Source organism: Aulonocara stuartgranti, assembly GCF_965226115.1.
Source record: "Aulonocara stuartgranti genome assembly, chromosome: 11".
Taxonomy (NCBI): Eukaryota; Metazoa; Chordata; class Actinopteri; order Cichliformes; family Cichlidae; genus Aulonocara; species Aulonocara stuartgranti.
Window position 1 is genome coordinate 7893163 of NC_138947.1, and position 20371 is coordinate 7913533.

A 20371-nucleotide genomic window follows, 5' to 3' on the forward strand; every position below is an offset into this window, starting at 1 on the left:
ACCAGATGTGACTTTGTCTTCCCGTTACAAGTGAAAATTAAGTTTAAGAATTGCTGTCTTTATGCAGCGGACAGCGCTGGAAGTGTTTCTGAGGTGAACAAGGAAGCAACCTTGAAGGGAAGATCAGCTAAATTTAAATAAGGTATGTGTTGATTGTTACGGGTGACGTGAAGGTCCTTTTCCCCTCCCCTTTTGTTACACTGACATTAGGACAATAAACTATAAAGTATTATGTTGAAAAGCAGTATGTTAATCCTGGCTTTCAATACATCCATGGCAAGAGAAAACAGGGAAGTCAGCTTTGGCAGACAAGAGGACCTCGATACAAAGATCATAATTTCTGTGTAAATGAACCCCAAAGAACTAGTTTCAATAGGGATTAACAAAGTGCTTTGGAAAACAACATCGGTTTTATGAAACTGAAAAACATTTTTGTTCAAATAAATAGTAAATAAGGGTTTTAAAATAAGGGGTTAAATAGGTTATTAACCTCTGCCACTTCACATTGCAGCATAAAATAACAATACGGTACACCCGCAGGAGGTTGATAGGGTTATTATACTGTAATTTGTGATGACTAAATGTGCTTAATCCAATCAGTGTCGAGAGTTTTGACTTTAAAAGCTTTTCACGGAAAAAAAACAACATTTAGTTAAAGAAGGAAGGAAGAATGTTTCAGGGCTATTGTCCGTCCAGAGATGCTCTTCTGCATGCCTCAGTTGTAATCAGTGGTTATTTGAGTCATTATTGCTTCCCTACAATCTGACTTCAACAAGATATTATTTTGTAAAACTTTGCCTCAGGGTATATATATTTTTTTCAAACCATTCTCTGTAAATCGTGGAATTGTTTAGCTGGAAAATCCCAGAGGACAGGAACAGTTTCTTAAATACTGAGACCCAGTCTGATACCAACAACCAACCAACAGCCTTCTCCACTCAAAGATGTGACCTAGTATTTTATTAAGTAGTCTAAATATTTTTGCAATTGCTTTTAGGGGTCAAGATGCTAAATTGTGATTGCAAAATATGGGCATTGTTTTTGCACATGTACATACAACACATTTCTGACTATTACATTTGTAGTAACCTCTTGTGTCTATATTGCATGCACTGCGGTAAGTTCTTTTTTGTTTTCTGTCCTGTCAGTTAGTTAATTGCGTTCACCTGACACCTCAGGTGTTAATTGGTTTCCTGATTAAGTGGCTAAAATTACAAAAGCAGCAGGGCTCTGAATGCTAAAGACCATTCAGAGGACCTACTGCTCTGACAGCTGCTCTGAAGGAAAATGTACAAAATAGACCAGTATAACAGTCTAATTTAACATTAGGAGGACAGTACACCACACAGGTACCTAGTATGTCAAAAGTAAAAGGATTAATAAACTGAAAGTACAGAAATTCACAGAGAATCTTCAAGGCACTGTCACATTTGACTAGTTTAGACAGGTAATAAAGACAAGAACTAATCCATTGTCAACTAGAGAGCATGGCTGCATGTGTGTTTGTGCATGTATATACAATGCATGTTTGTATTTCCTTGCAAAATGAATGAATGAAAGAGAGAAGATTTATGTCAGACTGATACAGACTCTAGGCTGGTCTGTGTTTGTCAAGTGTCCTGACAGCAGACAGACTGATGAGCTTTCAGATTCTGAGGCTAAATAAAAACTGACTCAAAGAAATGACAGGCTTGTAATGGAAAATCATGACAAGCTCTAACTAATCAGGAAAAGTGAATGTGGAACCGCTTTTGAAGCAAAAGCCTCTGTCTAGAAAGTTTCAGTACTTAGAACTTGTAGCTTTTCTAATCTTGTTTTCACAGAGTTGCCAGAATTTGATATACTTGGTGAATTGTGGAAGATTCTCTAGTTAAAACCTTAAACTGGAGTCCTGTCATTCCTTTTAGTGGAGCCGGTCCATTAATGTACTCCACGTATGTCTACTATCTACAACACAAATTCAATACAAAACATGATAAACATACAAACCACTTTGACTAACACTTAATGCCACACATCATTAATGCTGAACTGCTACTGTTCCTAATTATCTCTGTCCCAAAAACAGTGGCACAGTATTTGCACCACATTTCAGGCCATGGACACCAACTGTGTGTTTTTCTTTAAAAGTAAATCTTCTGTATAAAATGTAAATAAAACATACAACACATATTCATGACATACTTTTGGACGAAATGGAACGACCCACAAAAGCAACTGTGACTGTGTTATTATATAATATTCTTCAACATATTAAATACGAATTAATGTCATCCCTTTCAACCACTCCCTAATGCCCCAAATTCATTAAAACAAAAACTGTATTTTTAAACCAGCAGCAGCTTTGTGATTGTTAGAACCTGCATGCAAATATTTCATGAGCAAGCTTCTTAACATTGTATCTCTAACACAATTACAGCTTACAATGCGCAGCTAAAGTCTCACAAATGTGGTTGTGTTATGCTTAAATAACTGTTGTTAAGTCATGGTTGTGAGGCAGAGACGATGAGCCAATTAAAGGCCGGGGTATCTAATGAGTAGGTGCTCTCACTGGGGAAGAAAACCACATTAAAATGGAATTATAGAGCAAATTTTTGATGCGTCAGGGTTTTGATGTGTCATGTGACAATATCATAGGGCACTATATAGTGTTTGAAGTTTACCTTTTAAATCCCGTTACAGTAAATAAGTTTGAACACAACCCAAGTCATCTTTGGGTGTCGCATGGGCGCTATTGCCTTCTCAGGTGTGAATAAAGACTTATCCTGGGCAACTTCAGTGGCACACCATTGTTCGCCACTGCTGTCTGTGCAACGACAAAGCGTGTAATAGATATGCCAGTCCACTGTGTCCATTTCACACATTGCCTGCATGGAGCAAGGCAACTTCTGCATGCATGCACATTTCATATTTTGAACAGGCTAAGCATGAAATGGACATGGTGGACCAGCGTATCTATTATATGTTTTGCCATGATACTGGGTTGGTCTGTGTTAAAAGTCCCCTGGTTATGCACAAGGCCTATTTATTCATCACAATGGCAAATTAAAAGCAAGAAACTAAACAAAGTAACTACAAGTGAGGAAAATAAGTGCAGTATGTGCAGTACAACTCTCTTAACCCATGTGTCTGTTACACATCTTAAATATTAATCTGAAACACCACACTTATAAAGGTTTCTGTGAACTATAACCCTCTCATTATATTTACACTAACCTCAATAAACTCACACAAACAAGGATGTGTTGGATTGCACAGCTAGATTTCCCTCAAATGCCACTGACATACATCATCATTAAAGACACCTTTTATCCTAGGTCTCTTTATCCTTTGCCATTCATTTCCATTTGCTAATGCAAAGATAGAGCACTGTAATCATTTGCCTGTCACTCAGTTTTACAATCATCCTAAATGCATGTCTCTGTGATCACTGGAAGAAGCTTTTAGCGAGCCACTTTTCATGTCCTTAAGTGTATATTTTTTTTAACACAATCAAGATTTTTAATGTCTCATGAGGTGAAAAAGCCATTCAATTCAGATACAAATGTTTCCTTTTTTTTTAGTTTTAAAATTTTGGTTTAGATGAGCATAAAACTCTGTGTTCCGACTCTGTCCTTGTAAAACATTGCCAGAAAAGCCTTCTTGATTCTTTCAATTAAAGGCTTCTCGCCTGTGATGCATCAGCCACACATGAGTAAAATCAGTCCATTCGTTCACTTCATTAGTTTGGTTTGCAATTATTTCAGTAATATTATTCAGTAATGTCTTTACTTAAACCAAACAGTGATATTAAGAAGAGCGTACATAGTAGCATTGTGTGGTTTTTAAAAATGTTTTCTGTTATATTAATTATGTTTCTCTTTCTTGGAGTTACTGGGTTTGGGGAGGGGTCTGTTTCTTGTCTGGGCAAAATGTGTGGCCAAGGGCTGGGGACTTGAAAACGCAACAGCTGTTGAGCAGGAACAACCAAGTGCTTGTCAGAAATGGGGGTATTTTAGGTTTAGTTAGTATTGGCGTTTGTTTTGTTTCCCCCTATTGTGTGTAAATGGTTTGGCCAAACCACTATAAAGGTTACCCTCCTGTGTCTTTGTGCTCAGGTCAGTTTGTGAGTTAACTTGTGTCTATTTTGTTTGGTTAAGTTTTTGGAAGTTACTTTATGAGTAGAGTTATATGTAGTTGACCTTTTGTGGGTCTGCTAATCATGTTTTGAGCTTTGTCTTTTTTACCTTTTTCGAGGGGTTAAAATAAAAAAACAAAAACATTTTGAAGACATTTTTTCCTCTGTCCTCTATGCTTTTGCTGCTTGATCCCTCAAACTCTGGCAGATTAGGGCTTCAGATTGTACCAGACTTACAGCAGCCTCCATGATCTTTTGACTGAATTAAAAACAAGAAGGGCTGATGGGAGTTTTGAGGCTGACCCTAAAAATTTTTAGCATCTCAGAATGCCTTTGGTTTGAAAGTCAAAATGTAGAAAAAGTGATTTTAACGGTAGTTTCAGTCTGTCTAAAATAAATCCATCCATCAATTCGTCCTCTAGCTACCTCCCCTAGCATCCCCTAGCTAACTGTAGCTCATAATCAGTTAACTTATGGACTCATTTTCTGCAGAAGGACAATCTCAGAGGAGTAATAACAATCTATAAACATCTTCACCATTTTATCGATTTTAGATTTGTGTCGCATATATTTTAGCTATTCAGATTTGTTGTTTTGAATACTGGTACTAAATGGAAAAACTTAAAACAATAAATATTTATAAACTCCTTGATGTTTCTCACTTAGAGCCATAAATTGTTGAACTTTGTCAACATACACATGAACTTGTGTTTTCTTTTATGTCTTGCAATATATTGTGAACATTGCATTTCAGCTGTTTGCAACATTTTTCACCAAAGAAGCAGTTGTACTTCTACAGTTTCATCATTTCAAGTGTTGCTTCCATTTGATGGAAAAGAAACGTAACAACTCTATGGTGTCACGAAGAAATGGCAACTTGATCTTCCCAATAAACTTTACTGAGCCAAGGCTTTTTCTGAGAAATGTTTCCTTCCAGTGAGCCTGAGTGATCCAGACTCTCTGAAAATATAGCGTGGCAACTTCAATCAGACAAACTGTTTCACCAGTGTGGGTGTGTCTGTCTGTGTTTGTGTGTGCATACAGAGACAGAGGAAAACAGCTTTAGTATCAATTTTTATATTATTATTATTATTATTATTTTTTTTTTTAACTTAACTTAATTTTTAGTTAATTAATTTTTTAACTTAAAACCGAAGACATCTGGTCACGTTATCAGTTTTTGCTTTTAAGAGAACATTTAGCAGGCAGATTTGAATTTTGCAGTGCTATTCCCTCCTTATTACACAGGGAGTATCAGAGATATTGCCAGGTAATAACCACACATCTTTAAGTTACTTTTAATAGGTTATTCATATGTTATTAAATACAAACTGGCAGTTTTGTATTTTGCAGCTCTGTTTCCTGCTTATTACACAGAAATACCAGATTTAATTGAGCGGTAACAACTTAGGAATGACCACATTATTACCCTCTTGTTGCCCCCTTATTACCCAACTATTACCCCTTTATTACTGAGCTGTAATAGAAAATGCTACCGAACATTTTATTTAAAACTGAAAGAAGAGCTTTCTTGAAGCTGTACTAATTACACCCTGGTGTGTGTGTCTGTATAGGACAAAAGGGAGAGGATGAGTGAAGCCACATACCTGCACAGCGAGGAGGTCAGGGTGGATGGATGTGAAAACAAAACATCATCATTAGTTAAGTTAGTAATTAAAAAAAATAAGTGGACATTGTCAGTGCTGCTACCATGCCCTTCATTTGAGTAAAATCCTTTTTTATTTGTTAATGACTGAGAAAAATTGGGTGCCACTGTATTAGAAGCATTAAATCAAAAAACATTCACAGCTATGGGCAATTTCCAATTTCCAATTAACCTAACCCCACCAATTAAATGCTTTTGCATGTCTACACAAATACGGGGAGAACATACTAACTCCACACAGAAAGGACCTGGACAGATGGTGGACTTGAACTGAGTATGCCGGCTACACATACGTGAGAGACACGAGAGTTCTTCTTCGCTGATGTTTACTGTGCTTCTCTTAACGTACCACCATACCACTTTGGCCTGCAAGTAGACAAACCGCTGTAATTGGAACTTAGGACTTGTTATTTCTTCTTTAGCTTGACTTTTACATGGCTAGACCGTCACCATGAGCAACTTCTCTGACCTTTTTTCCAAAACAGTAAGTGACCTCTGCCCTTACCTTAAACTTACAAAATTAACCGGTTATTTTCCATGTATCAAATTAACAGTAGACCAATGTTAACATGCTCCACATAAAAATAAAGCATATAAAATAAAATACCTTAATTACATTATCATTAGAAGAGCTCTGCCTGGTGGTCAAATACTAACATTCTAACAACTGTTACTCTGAGGATATTTTTGCTGTAAGGCAACAGTGCTAACCAGTGCACCAGCATGCTGCCCCCTCTACAATGTGTTTATGGTATTACTGGTACTCATATATTATGTAGGGGAACACCAGCGGTTACACTTTAAATATGAATATATATTCCATTGTCTTGTACACACAGGCCAAACGTCTCTTTTATTGCTCTAAAACAATTAGCAGCTGTCAGTAAGTGATGTCAAATGAAATGAAATTGATTTAACTTTGGGAAGTCAAATGAACAGGACTCTTATGCATGCACGCTTGTGCTTTCTATGCACCTATTACTAAGTATTCTCGTCCCCTTAGCTGCTGTTTTCCTTCATGGAGATGGATTTCTTTTATTTCTTTTTGTTTATTATTTTGCTCCTTTTTCAACCTAAACATTTTAAATCCTAAATTTCACAATACAACTTTATGTGGATTTCACAGCATACGAACAATGAAACAGTTCAAAGACAGACTTTTATCCTCCAGCTTTCTGCTGAATTTGACAAACTGGGAAAAGACAAAGGAGACTCTTCTTTGGAAATCACTTAAGGCACAATGTAGCAATTTGACAAGAAGTGGCACTGAAGATGGTAGCACACCTTTTTTCACAAAATAGGGTGACATTTGTAAGCCCTTTAAGGCAGGAAAAGTACCTTCAGCTTCAGTGACAACCTCTTGAAGTCAGATCTGGTAACAAGAGCGATGCTGCTTAAACACTGAGACCCCCTCCAAAAAAAAGAGAGACAATGAACTGCATCAGTTACGATGCAAACTGCATGCAAACTGTCTAAGCTATGGTGTGTATTAGGCTTTTCTAAAGAATATTATTCTTTTCATTGTTGAGATTTAACCATTGAAAAGTCAATGAAATTCTAAACCTGAATACAAAAGTGAAAAACCAAAGTTGCAGGTTTGCTTAAACAATACAATATCCTGTCTGACAGTAGAAAAAAATTAGGATCTGATGGACTCTGTGCTTCAGGGAATAAAACCTCCCTGCTCCCGTCCCTCATCACATCCACTTGGATGACAGGAGCCATTACAAACCCGGAGAGGGCGACTCAGGGAAAGCAGGAGAGAGTGTGAGAAAGAGATTAAAGGGACACAAGAGTGAAGAAGACATGGAGAAGAGAAGAGGACAAGGAGGAACAGAAACTGACAGGAGGAGAAAGGAAAAGAGGTGGTAAGGATTACAAAGTGATGAACTGATGACAGAGAACAAGGCAAAAGGCCTGTGAAAAAGAGGCTCAATGCTAGTTGTCCCCACACATGTATGATTGTGGTAAGAGACAAAACTGGCATCCTTTGTAACATAAATTTAGCATAAAAATATTTTCTTGAAAGAGAGCCGACAAGTGCCTTCAGACATTATCTTTACAAATCTGTGCCTTCTGACTTTTGCTCATGCTGTTAGCTTGTCTTCGCAGCAGACAAAGATAATCAATAACAACTCAACAAACAGCCATAAAAAACTGCTGCAACTGATGCTGATAAACAGTCTCACGGGCTATTTGGAAGCAGACAGCTGTGTGTTCAGATGTGCTTTTTTAGTGACTGATGGGATTGTTCTTTTTGCACTGTTATATAATTGATGCAGAAAAATGTATTTTCCAGTTGTTTGTGGGAATTACAAACACTGTGTTTGTGGGACACTGTACTCAGTATTGAGCCCGAGCAGCTGTAGCCGCTAGTGTCCTTCAATAGGTGTAACTCAATTATTTGAACACCTAATACAATTTTTCTGCTCTTTCATTTGATTAGCAGGACTGAGCGTGTAATCTCTCTTCATCCCATGCAGCGGCTGATCATTCCCTTCTGTTTCTGTGTGTGTGGAATGTTCCTGAAAGGTCACCGTGCCATTGTGAAGGATAGGGCAGAGCTGCAGAGGCTGCTCTAATGTTTGCACAGATTCTTATCTCATGCATCTATCTGATTGCAGTGTGTGTGTGTGAGTGTCTGAGCGAGAGACAGAGAAAGTGTGTTTAATTGGTAGTGTTTGCACCTGTGGATGTGCTGCATCAGTGTTCAGTAATCTCATCTTCCAGGGTCACAACCACTGCATGCATGCCACTTGCATTTTATTTTTTCTGTGCATGTAGATAAAATAGCTCAATATGTGTGGTATCTGAGCCCATCAATGGGTGGACAAACCTTCACATGCATCACCTGCCTTTTTCTTCCCCTAATCACAGCTTATTGATGGCACATCTGGTGGATCAATATTTGTTGTGCATGGCATTTTCCATTCTCTGTCAACATCTTAAGCCACTGGAGATGGTTCCACCAAGGACACATTCACCAGGAAAAGGATTATTTGTCCACACAGCAGGCGACATCGGTAAATTTGCATTAGGATTCGTGCTCTTCCTCTGCCGCTCACACAATATGTCTGCCTTCAGGCTGACTTCTTAAAATCTGCAGCAACAGTAAAATGTGGTTATAAAAACATGAGCAATAATTTTATGACATTATTCAACATTAATGTGGAGCTGTATTAACATTCTGATGGCGGCGTATGTGCTCTGTCACAGCTGAGGCCACAGTCTGCGACTCAAACAGCCATTTGGGAGGCAGAGAGAGGAATAAAGTAAGAGACTTCATTTGGCAAAAGCAGCGAACACAGATGAACAGGGAGGGAAAAGTGTGAGTGAGGATTGTTGAAATACTGTCCTGGGGGAAAGTCATTTAAGTTTGTTCCTTGCCACAGTTTCATTCCAGTGTGGTTATCCATGGACATACAAGGGAAAATAATTAGTTCATAAACCTTTACATACTGCAGCTTTTTGGCTGTAATTCAGAATTATTCATTTCCAATTACTGAATCAAAATGATTGCATGGTGTGACTAAAGTACTAATTACTTATATAGTGTGAATGACACAGAGGCCTCCATTTGCAAGCATAAATTACGTTTTATTCAGAAACACAGATCGTGAGTTGGTGTACTAAAACTGCATTCAGTCTTTTCAGCCTATTACATACTGATTTCTTAATTTAAAAGCCCAAATATTGACATCAGGGCTTAAAGTGGAATACTGAGTTGTCTATATCTATGTATTTTGGAGTGTTTAGAGTGTCTCGATTGAATTCAATTCACTTCTAGTCTTTTTAGATAGCACTAAATCGCAACAGTTGCCTCAAGGTGCTTTATATTGTAAGGTAGAGACCAAAACAATACAGAGAAAACCCCAACAATCAGATGATCCCCGAAGAGCAAGCACTTGGGGACAGTGGGAAGGAAAAACTCCCTTCTAACAGGAAGAAGCCCCTGGCAGAACCAGGCTTAGGGAGGGGAGGTGTTTGGTAACTGTGAAATCAGTCACATCAAGGCTTTGATAGACTCTGTCTTGCTTGATGTTCCATTGTGAAGAAACCAAGGGTGTCCTTTAATGAAAGCTCTTGGTGGGTTTTATAATTGCAAAAAAAAAAAAACAAAAACCTTGAGGTAAGTTATAAAACAGTTTCAGATTACACTGATTGTAATTCTAAAGATTTACCTCTTTTACAATTCACAGAGCATCAAACATATTTACCTGAACAGCCTCATATCTTCAGATTATGAAATTAGCTCTGTTAGTTTTTAGAGAAGTTTACTTTCTACGTGTTTATTTGTTGTCTAGCTTTTGTACTTTTAAATTGTGATTCAATATTTTTAATTTATAACAGTCACAAAATCGATGCATTTGTCAGGAGTGATAAAAGCTGCCAGCTGTGCATTGGAAGAACCACCTGATGTCCTCAAACAGTAACTGGCTTTTATTTTTCTCAAGTGCAGAAGGGGACAAGCATTTATATGAAGGAGAAGCACATCCGTTTTTGATTTCCTATGATTAATAAATATAACTGATTGCTTTTGTTGCCGTTTTGTTTGAATTTTATTTTGATGTGCTCCTGTTACTGCAGTTACTGCGCTGTACTTAGTTGAACAGTTTACATGCCTCTCTAGCATTTTAGTGGAAACAACCCGCTTTTAACAATATTTTGTTGTGAAGCATGTTCAGGCACACTAAACTAGACATGAAGGGTGACACCGGCACACCGATGTGCCATTTTGGCTTCTTTTATTGGAATTATTATCTTAAAACAAATTGCAAAACATCACATAACAATAAATTAAAAACTGGAAATTAGACAAACTGTTTAACAGTAGTTAACTTGATATAATGTATAATGACTTCATCCGCCTTTATTTTATCCTTGGCTCGCATTCATTTGTGCCAATCTATGGCTATTATCAGACCAGTCTGAGAATGAGTAACAGTTTGTGTTTTAAGAAATACAAAAATCCGTAAATTCAAGATAATGGAAGTAGAGCAAAGAAAATACAATTCCTGTTCCTATCGTCTGAGTGAGTTAAAACCGTATAGTTGAATTTAGAATATGTTGCCTCCTTTAAGCTCTGGGAAATGGTTTGTCCCAAATTGCTCACCTATTATTTCTACAACCCAGCTCCGAGCAAAGCTGCATCTCAAACCTAGTGGTTACTCCTCACACACTGTAGACAGGAAACACAAACCCCTGTAGCAGCAGAATGATACTGTTTTTGAATGTTTTTGTATTATCTGGGTCTTACTGATGGTTCAAAGGGTTTTGCTCTCATTTTTAATCTAATGAAAACAATGATCCCTCCCCCCAAATCATACTTTATTTTGCTGTCTCTACTATCAGTAATACTTGTGTTGTGAAAGCCCAAACACTGGGTTATTAACCTGCCAGAAAACAACTAAATATACAATAACCTTCTATTTTATAACTATTTGTTGTTTTATTTAAAGAAAAAAGACAACCAATAACAATTGAAAAGTATGTCCACACTAATCTTCCTCCTGGGTAAGCCTTCATAAGAGTCATGACAACAACAACTAAATCCTTAATGATGAGTAATTGCATCAAAAACTCATATCAGTTACCTCCCAGGTGAGTCAACAATGCAAATCTCCCAAATAACAAATGGCGACATGCCAGTAATTGTTAAGCTATTATAAGCGGATGGGCTAATTACTGTACATCTGCACTGAGCAGGGGAGGTTGCCATTATTGCAGCAGATTTCCCACTGCTGTCAGTCTAGCTAATGGGAACCTGCACTACAGGTTTCCAACTTTAGTGCTCATTTAATCTCCTAATTACATGCTGGTTGACCTGCACTTGGAAAAGTATGCTAGGAAACATAACTTTTTGTCTTTTTGTGTTGTTGTGCTCCTCAGTTTGATCCCTGTCATCAGGAACTAACTCACAAGTGTCACGCAGTGCAATAAGTGAAAAAGCCATCAGTAATCAGAGAGCCTTCAGATGATATCAATTTTCATGCAAACATTCATCTAATGATTTTACTAGTTTATACAAAATAATTGAGCCGCTCAACAACAGACACCCTGCCGTGCATCACATAACACTTCAGTTCCAAATATGACGCACAACACATGTTCACAATATTTGAAAAGAGCCATTTGGACAAGAAATAGATGTTTACAACTTTGTGGAGCTGTTTTTGAGTTTTACTGCTTTTCTCTAAAATTTACATTTTTAAGCCAAAACTAGGTCTTAATAATAGTATAGAGGTTTAATTAATCTTCAGATTCAGGGGTCTTGATTCCTATTAAAACAGAGGCATAAGCTCAAGCACCTAGCCATGCAATCTGCCTACAAACACTTGTGAAAGCATGGAGTGTTATAAAGAGCTCACTCAATTTAAGCATGTTCCTGTAATAGGATGCTGTTGCAACAAGTCAGTTTATAAAATATCTCCCTCCTAGATATTCCTCAATCATCTCTAAGTTTTATTGTTAAAAAGTAGAAGTAGGGATGGGAATCGAAAACTGGTTCTTGTTGAGAACCAGTTCCCACTGTTTTGATTAATTGGGATTGTTTGCCATTTTTGCAAACGATTCCCATATCGACTCCAGTCGCCTCGAGTGATGTCACCACGTTGCACAGCACAGATTATACTTTACGAGAACGGATGCCAACAGGGCAACTTGCAATACTTGCAAAGTAGATATTTCATCAATGGGAGGAAACACTACGAATATGCAAAAGCATTTGCTCACAAAACACACGATAACCTTTAATGAATGTCGTGCTTTTAATTCCGACTCGCGAATTTCAACCCAGCAGCAGCGGTAACGTTCGCACGTCCTCTCCCGTTAATATGGCAAATAAATAATCAACTAACATTGTATATTATGTTAGTGCGATCTACCTTATTAAAAAAACTGCTATTACTGTGCGTGGAATTTAGATGACCATGATGAGAGAGACAGAGTCTGGCTGGCTCAGATGCTGGCACTTCTCGCTGCAGTCTACTGGTAGCATCTGCTTTCAGGCCAGGATAGATGAATGTCACCGAGCAGTGACACGAGCAGCCACACGTTGCAAAAACAACAACAACAAAAAAATACATCGGCAGGAAACCTGTTCACTGGGAACTTCATGGCATGGGTTTCCAACTCTGAGCTGCTCCTGTAGGTTTAATGTTTAAATGTCCAGGTATTTTTCTCTATATAGTGAATAAACTAATATAATTTTGCCCGAGAGGGCTTTACAATATTTAAATCATGGAACATTCTCTATACTCAAAACTCTTCACTACTGGAAATACAACTTTGAAACAGCTATATTTAATTTTAGGTTTTATTCCTGGAAGAGCATAGCTGTAATAGACGTATTTAGACAGAAAAAAAATAAGCTTTCTAGCATGTCTCTAGTATTGTCACAGGGTCAGTTTAATTGTTTTCCAAAAATTGCTAACTATTGCTAACTAAACCTTGTGCAAGTGAAAACAAAACTTAATGCCCTGGCTACATTTAATGTGTTATCCTGTATGTAGACTGCTCATGGAGCATACAGTATGCATAGCAGAACTTAAGCCTAGAGCTACAGTGCTCATATGTTCATATACATTGCAGCACAGGCTGACACATCTTTTTTAAAGGTCTATAATGAAGTATTGTTCTGTCCTCACATTACTTGACCTCAATGCAGCCTTTGATAGTGTTAAACATAATATTTTACTTTACAGGCTTATAGTTTTGGCTGGTGCTGCTGGCTCCGCAGAACACTGTTTTTCCTACTTTTTACCTGGAAGGGCTCTGTTGGAGTGAGCAAGTTCTTCTTTAACACTAACCTCCTCAATGCTAGGTACATTATTATATTACTTCTACATCCTTTGTTAAGCCAAAAATAATTTGATCTTAAATAAATGATATTTTTCCTATAATTTTTACGCTGATGACATTCAGTTACATATGTAATTTAAGCCTCACCAAATGGATAGGCTGTCCACCCCAGTCCTTTGTTTATCACAGATCAGTAACTGGCTCTCCAACAGTTACCTTGTTTAGACCATTATCATAGCTCTTCCTGAAATACATTCAGGAATCAGTCAAACTCTTGCTTCCTTTTGCTCATTGGTATTGATAACCTAGATGTAATATCTGATTCTTCCATGGGTTTTGATTCACATATCTCATTTTCCTTTTCCTTTATTTAAGAGATATTTCTAAGCTGCATGCTATAATCTCCTGGTATGCCCTCTTTTCTGGATTAAATAAATCATCTCCTTCAAACCTCCAAGAGACACAAAATGTGACAGCCAGATTAATTAATTCTCAGTAAGCTACATTACTACTGTTTTCTACTCCTTATAATAGACCCCAGTTGATTTTCAAGTTAATTCTCATACTTACCTACAGTGACCCTAATTGACAAAGGCCAGACTCCAGTCTTATTAGCTGTTTTTTGTTTGAGATTAAAGACTAGGATGGCCTAAGATGCTAGAACAGACAACTTCAGCTACATTTTGCTGACTTGGTGTCAGCTTGGCGTTCTTCAAAAAGCAGTTTGAATCTTTCCTGTTTCCCATTCCTGCTTCACTATGATCATTCCTAGAATTTTAGTTTGTTGAACGGTGCTTTGTGGCTTCATGTCTTTGAAAAGCACTTTATACATAAACTTTACACTGGTCACTTTAAACCACTACAAACTGTAAATTGTAACTTCTCCTAAGACTTCCCCTAAGACTTAAGCATATATTTATTTTCTTACTCTTTTTATATCTATTTATTAGCTTTTTTGCACTGATGGAACTGGAGCCTCGTCATCTCGTCTCTCTGTATGCTGCAATCGATATATCGGAGTTGACAATAAAATTTACTCTGAGTTTCACTTGAATTTCTTACTTACTGACACTACAAACATGGATATGAAACAGTCAAACCAAAGGGGACACTTCATAATTTTGATCTTTTTTTTTTTTTAACTTTATAGAAACTTCACATTTTTTGCAAGTCACATATATAATCAGTTTAATTAAAACTAATATGAATGCTTCATGACTCAACCTGCTGAAAAGAATAAATAAAATAAAACAGTGTGCTGAGTGTTGGGACTGGCTGTGCGGCTGACAGAGCTGGATCCAAGTACAAGACGGAAGCACGAGGAATAAACTAAAACAAAGTACAAAATAATACCAGTCAAAAACAAGGTAAGCCTATCCTTCAAACCAACAAGGAACTCATACTTTGAGGGAGGATGCAACAAGGAGCAGAAGGAAACAGACAATTCAAATACATGAGAGGAGATGAGGGCAGAGTGGACACACCTGGGGAACACAGCTGACAGAATCTAACTAATGAGACAAAACTGGACATAATGCACACAGGATGAGAGACTATCACAATAAAACAGGAAATCACTATGACTGAGACCAGGGCTAAGACCAACCTTAGACAAAGACAGAAGAGAAACAGAAACATGACTGGAAGGACAGAATAGGAATACAAAAAGGAATTAATAAACCTATGAACTAAGCAATCAGAAAATATAACATTACACGAAACAGGAATTATCATTATTATGAGAATTATGATGAGAATAATCAAGCCCAGGGACACAATATAGCACACAATATAACCAGAAGACTAAAAAACACAGAACGTAGAACCAAAATGCAACACAAAAAAATACAAACTCAAAACCCTTAGTCCAAGACCTAGGAATCTGTTAAACTATGTAATGCAGCACAGACAAAGGAGCACAAACATTTAAAGCCTTGCTGATTATTTTGTTTGTCACTGCAGCTCAAAGGGTTCAGGTTGTTGTAGATTTATAACATGGTTCATCAAAGTGAAACCATCTGATAAGAAAGACTGAGATTACTGTGGGAGTAAAATGTCTTATCTTTATGCTCATAGCATGTTGGATGTGAAAATGATCCTGCAGCTAAGAGAGTAGTTACAGTCTATCACCTAAAATCACATTTTTAACAAACTCATTTCTTTTTACCAGATTGGAATTATGTCTTTCTTCAAGGCATTCAAGACTTTTTCAGTAGTAAAAAAAGTGACTATTATCTTTCTTTAACCTCAACCTAGAGCTCTGATCATCTATGTATAATCATAAAAGAGCTTTGTCTGATCATTTTACTCTCACAATGAATATTCCAATTATACATTAATCAACATGTGCTTATTATGCTGATTTGAAAAACAAATTATACTCTGCGCTGCATGTAACTGTATACAGTTGCAATTTCAGGAGAAGTGTATGCTAAGCAAAATATGTAAATATCTAAGTATACCTGCTGCAGGGGCTCTGCATAACATTAATGTCTGCTTGCTCCTTTTTTCTATCATTAACTTTATGCATTTAGACTATTTCTGGCAGGCACCCATGAGTAATGTAAGCTTAAACATTTTTCAAAGTAACATACCATACGAAATGCAATATTTATCCACCAAGATAGAAGATCTCTTCTTCCTTCTTTTCTGCAGCAAATTAATCTGGATTTCACCTACAACAGGTGCTAACTGTCATGGTCCTGAGTCTGCCGACTCAGTGTTTTGTGTTTCTTTATGCTTTTGTTTATCCTGAGTATGTATTCTGTTATGATTTGCCATTTGTTAGGTTTCTGTTCTGTGCTTACCCTGGTCCCACTTCTGTGATCTGTCTGTTTAGTTAGTTTAGGGTCTTGTCTGGTTCTTTGTGTCTGAGTTTCCTGTTTTATTCTGAAGGTCCCTGTCTTGTGTGAGTGTGTTCAGTTTACGTTTCCCCTGTCCCGTCAGCTCTGACACTAACAGAACCAAGACATCACGTAAAGACAAGGTAATGTATTGGGAATGGCTGAGAAACTTTTTAAAAATAATAACAACTTTCAACAATCCCAGGAAGGAGAAGCTAGTACAAAATAAGAAAATATGATTTGCGAAGGCCATATTTCATGATAAGCATGTTGCCATAGGGTGTTTTGGTCCCACTGCTGCGTTGTTACTGTGCTCTTTACAGGATTAGTAAAAAATAAAGTTTAACCTTCAGCATGTAAATGTTGAAATGCAAATACTGCCCACTCACAGACTACCAAGGAAAAACCATGATCTAAAACTCTTCACAAGGTCAGGAACTGGTTTCTTATCATAGTCTGAGACAAATGGAGAACCTAATTTTGTAATGTAGTCATTTTAAATTTAAAAATCAAAGTTTCATTAACCTTTATTGTATTCAGCCTCATCCATGAAACCACAGAAGTCTCATACATCCCTCTTAACGTTATTAGTAGCATGCAGGACTCCATAACTCTTTGTTACAGTACATGTCACTCCTCATCCATCCAAATCCTCTCAGCCAGAATAAAACGATATGTTTATCTTGTCTTTTGTGTTTTTTGATGGCTTATTAAGAATTATGCACTGCCGAGTTCAAAGTGATGATTGGCACCATGCCCGTGTTCTTACAGGAAAATGTACAGCAATTTAATTGATTTATTGCAAAAAGGCTCTCAAAAAGAGGTGTGTATATGCTCCAAAAAGAGTTTCTTATGATGTTCATACTGCTTGGATTTCTCATGGTTCTGATGGACAAAGTTTGACTTGTCATCGGTCAGGATAGATTTCATTCACTACAGATTTCAAACTTACATTTAGGCGCAATAGTTCCACAACTGAAGCTTTCTATGATGCATTTCATGTACTGCAGTGTGTTTTGAAAGTTTGAGCCCACGCCAACCATTTGGCCTTTTTTGCCCTCGTGGGATGAGGTTTAGAGACCAGAATTCACGCTCTGAGACCTTTCGTCTCCTTTCCACTGGACGTTTGCTGATTGGAGTCTTGTGTTCTTGATTTAGAAAGTTTTGCTTCTGTGCTTTTTTTTTTTTTTTTCCCTGGAAAAAAAATCAAATCTGTCATGGTCCCTGTGCCTCACCAGCTGATTCTGTATTAGGCAACATGTTTTCTCTCTCTCTCTCTCTCTCTCTCTCTCTCTCTCTCTCTCTCTCTCCTGCCGGGGCGATGCTCATTATGGGCTCCCGCCCCTGGCCCACGCACCTGCTGCCGATCGGGATAATCACAAGGCCGATTTAAGACAGCAGCACTGTGTCACTCGTCGCTGGATCGTTGAGTTATCAGCGTCAGTCGCTCAGTAGATTGTAAATAAGGATCTGTGAGTTCGTTCCGTCTGTTCGCCTCTAACTATAATCTCTGTGTACAGATCTATCCCGGACCTTTCCCTGCCTGCCTGTCATCCCGTGGACGAGTGAGTGGATGGTGTTTCCCCAGTGTGGGGAGTGAAGAGAGAGAGCCTTTGGAGGACGTCAGATCCCCGTCTTTTCCCTCACATACCCCGGAACCCTGGACCCCCCTCCCCTCCCTCCAGCACTTTGTAAATAGCATCACCTGGTGTCGTTGTGTAAATAAAATCTGTAAATCCTGTAAGGAGTCCCGGTCTGCGCCTGAGTCCGTTAACTGAAACCACCTCATGGGAGATGGATGGGAAGAACACTCAGGTGTTCCAAGGCCAGCCAAAAGACATAATCTTTCCAGCATGTCCTGGGTCTACCCTCCTCCTCCTCCTGATAGGACGTGCCCAGAACACCTCAACAAGGCAGCACCCAGAGGGCATCCTAATCAGATGCCCGAACCCTCTCAGTTGACCCCTTTCAAGGAGAAGCATCTCTACTCTGAGCTCCTCTACGTTCCACAACATACCAGTGCAGCATCTGCATCACTGCAGATGTAGCACCAACCCATCTGTCAGTCTCTGAACCTTTCCCCTCCATGGTGGTCAACATTCTCCTCCCTGAGCTAGAGTGGGCACTCCACCCTTTTTAGTTTTACCATGGCCTCAGATTTGGAGGTGCTGATTCTCATTCCTGCCACTTCATAGTCAGCCGTGAACCACTCTAGTGTGAGCCCGAGGCCACCACCTAATGCCAACAGAACCACGTCATCTGCAAAAAACAAAAACAAGATCCTGAGGCAACCAAAGTGGAAACCTTCATATTTCCCATTTATCAATATGCTAGTTAACATAAATATTTATTTGTCAGTACTTTTGAAAACTTCTGTATCCTCAAACCTTCTTAATATTTCTGTTTGCAGTGACTCTTTCCTGCTGCTGAACTGAGAGACCTTCAGAATGGCTGCCAGAGGGTGCATTGCATAACCACGCTCCCTCTGAAATACATCATATTATTTTCATACAGTTTAAACAAATGGATCATTCATTCCTCTAAATGTCATGAGTTATTATCATGTGAATATTCTTATTATGGAAAAGAGTTAAGAAGTTGGACAGAAAGTTACATAACACAAAAGCATTATGGTGCACTTTTCGGAGAGACAACCGCACTGAAATCTATTGTTAAGTTTAGTATGCATCCAAATGCAGAATAAAAATGGCAATAAAACAAATAGAGATTTATAGCTGGCAGTTAGTGTTCAGGGAAAAAAGTGAACAAATTCAAAATGATACAGACTGCAAAAAATAACACAGGAAAACAGGAGGGAGATGTGACACAGAAGAAAATAGTCAAGACAGCCGGAAAGACTTGAAGTACAGCCCAACACAAGACACCAGAGAAAACTAATTATCAACATCAAACAGGAAGCAAGTAAAACAGAAATGCAGAATCCAGAATATTAACAGTTAACCAGACGTCAGACTGAGAAACAGAATTTAAAGAACAAAAGGAACAGACAAGAAAAGACTTAATCTACCATTTAAAAAAATCTAAATGTGAACCAAAATGCAAGATATCGATTTTGAATCTAGAATAATGGAATCAGAGACTCAACAATAATATTATCTGCTCAACTGAAAAAGAAATCAGAATAACTATATAAAGTAAAAAAAAAATTAAAACTGAATTCAAATGCAAAAATAAAACAAAAACATATAACTATGTCTACACAGTTTGTCTACAAAACGAAACAACAGCGTAAAAAGAGTAGAGCAGGACAGTTCATAAGGTTCATTTGCACAATTAAACAACAGTTGAGAAAAAGTAGAACATAAAGTGACACCATGCTGTTGCTGACTTATGGGACTGTGTGAGTCACTCGTTAAAAGTACAATGCACTGAGCCATAAACCCTCTTCTACTGTCAGGCAAATGTCCAGGCGTTCAGCTAAAACTTTAATTTAAGTCTAATGTAGATTACAGCAATTTAATTGGTCTATCCAAGAAACTGTCGGATCCGCAATTTCCTGTGACCGTTTCATTTTAAGAGGTGCCACTGTGACACATGTTGAACATCGTAACGTCACAAAAGAAAGGGCTAGGCTTTTTAAACATCCCCCATTTAAGCTTCCTTTAAGTTACAACCAGCCTAGGGATTATACAATTCTGCTGCTTTGTGCAAAAAAGGATGCACGTCTATTCTTTTAGTAAGGCACATGGGCACTTTCGGTAGATAAAGTCACAGCAAAGTCTCAAAAGAGCTGACGCAGATGTGATTTGACGGACTGATCAGTGAGCCCTGCTCACGCTCCTTCAATCACTGTCTGACTCTTCAGCCTCATTGTCTACGCATCACTAAGCATGACTACACATCTGTATGCATGACCAAAGACACACATCTTTGTCTCCCTGAACTTGTGCTGAGTTTCCATGAATTTCCAAGCCCCTAAATCCT

General features: G+C 38.0%; 1 long non-coding RNA gene across 7 annotated transcripts in view; it reads left to right on the plus strand.

Annotated features, from left to right (window-relative positions):
• The window catches only part of LOC309717459, a 37098-nt gene extending 18242 nt beyond the window's left edge, over positions 1-18856 (plus strand). The window contains exons 4-5 of one of the 7 annotated variants that reach the window (XR_014279689.1): positions 17947-18722; positions 18837-18856. This is a non-coding gene — a long non-coding RNA (uncharacterized lncRNA). Of the gene's footprint in view, positions 1-67; positions 144-5691; positions 6179-7450; positions 7649-17946; positions 18817-18836 lie in introns of those variants that run through there. The other 6 variants (XR_014279691.1, XR_014279693.1, XR_014279690.1 and 3 more) reach the window with 6 other exon arrangements.
• Positions 18857-20371: the final 1515 nt, after the last annotated feature.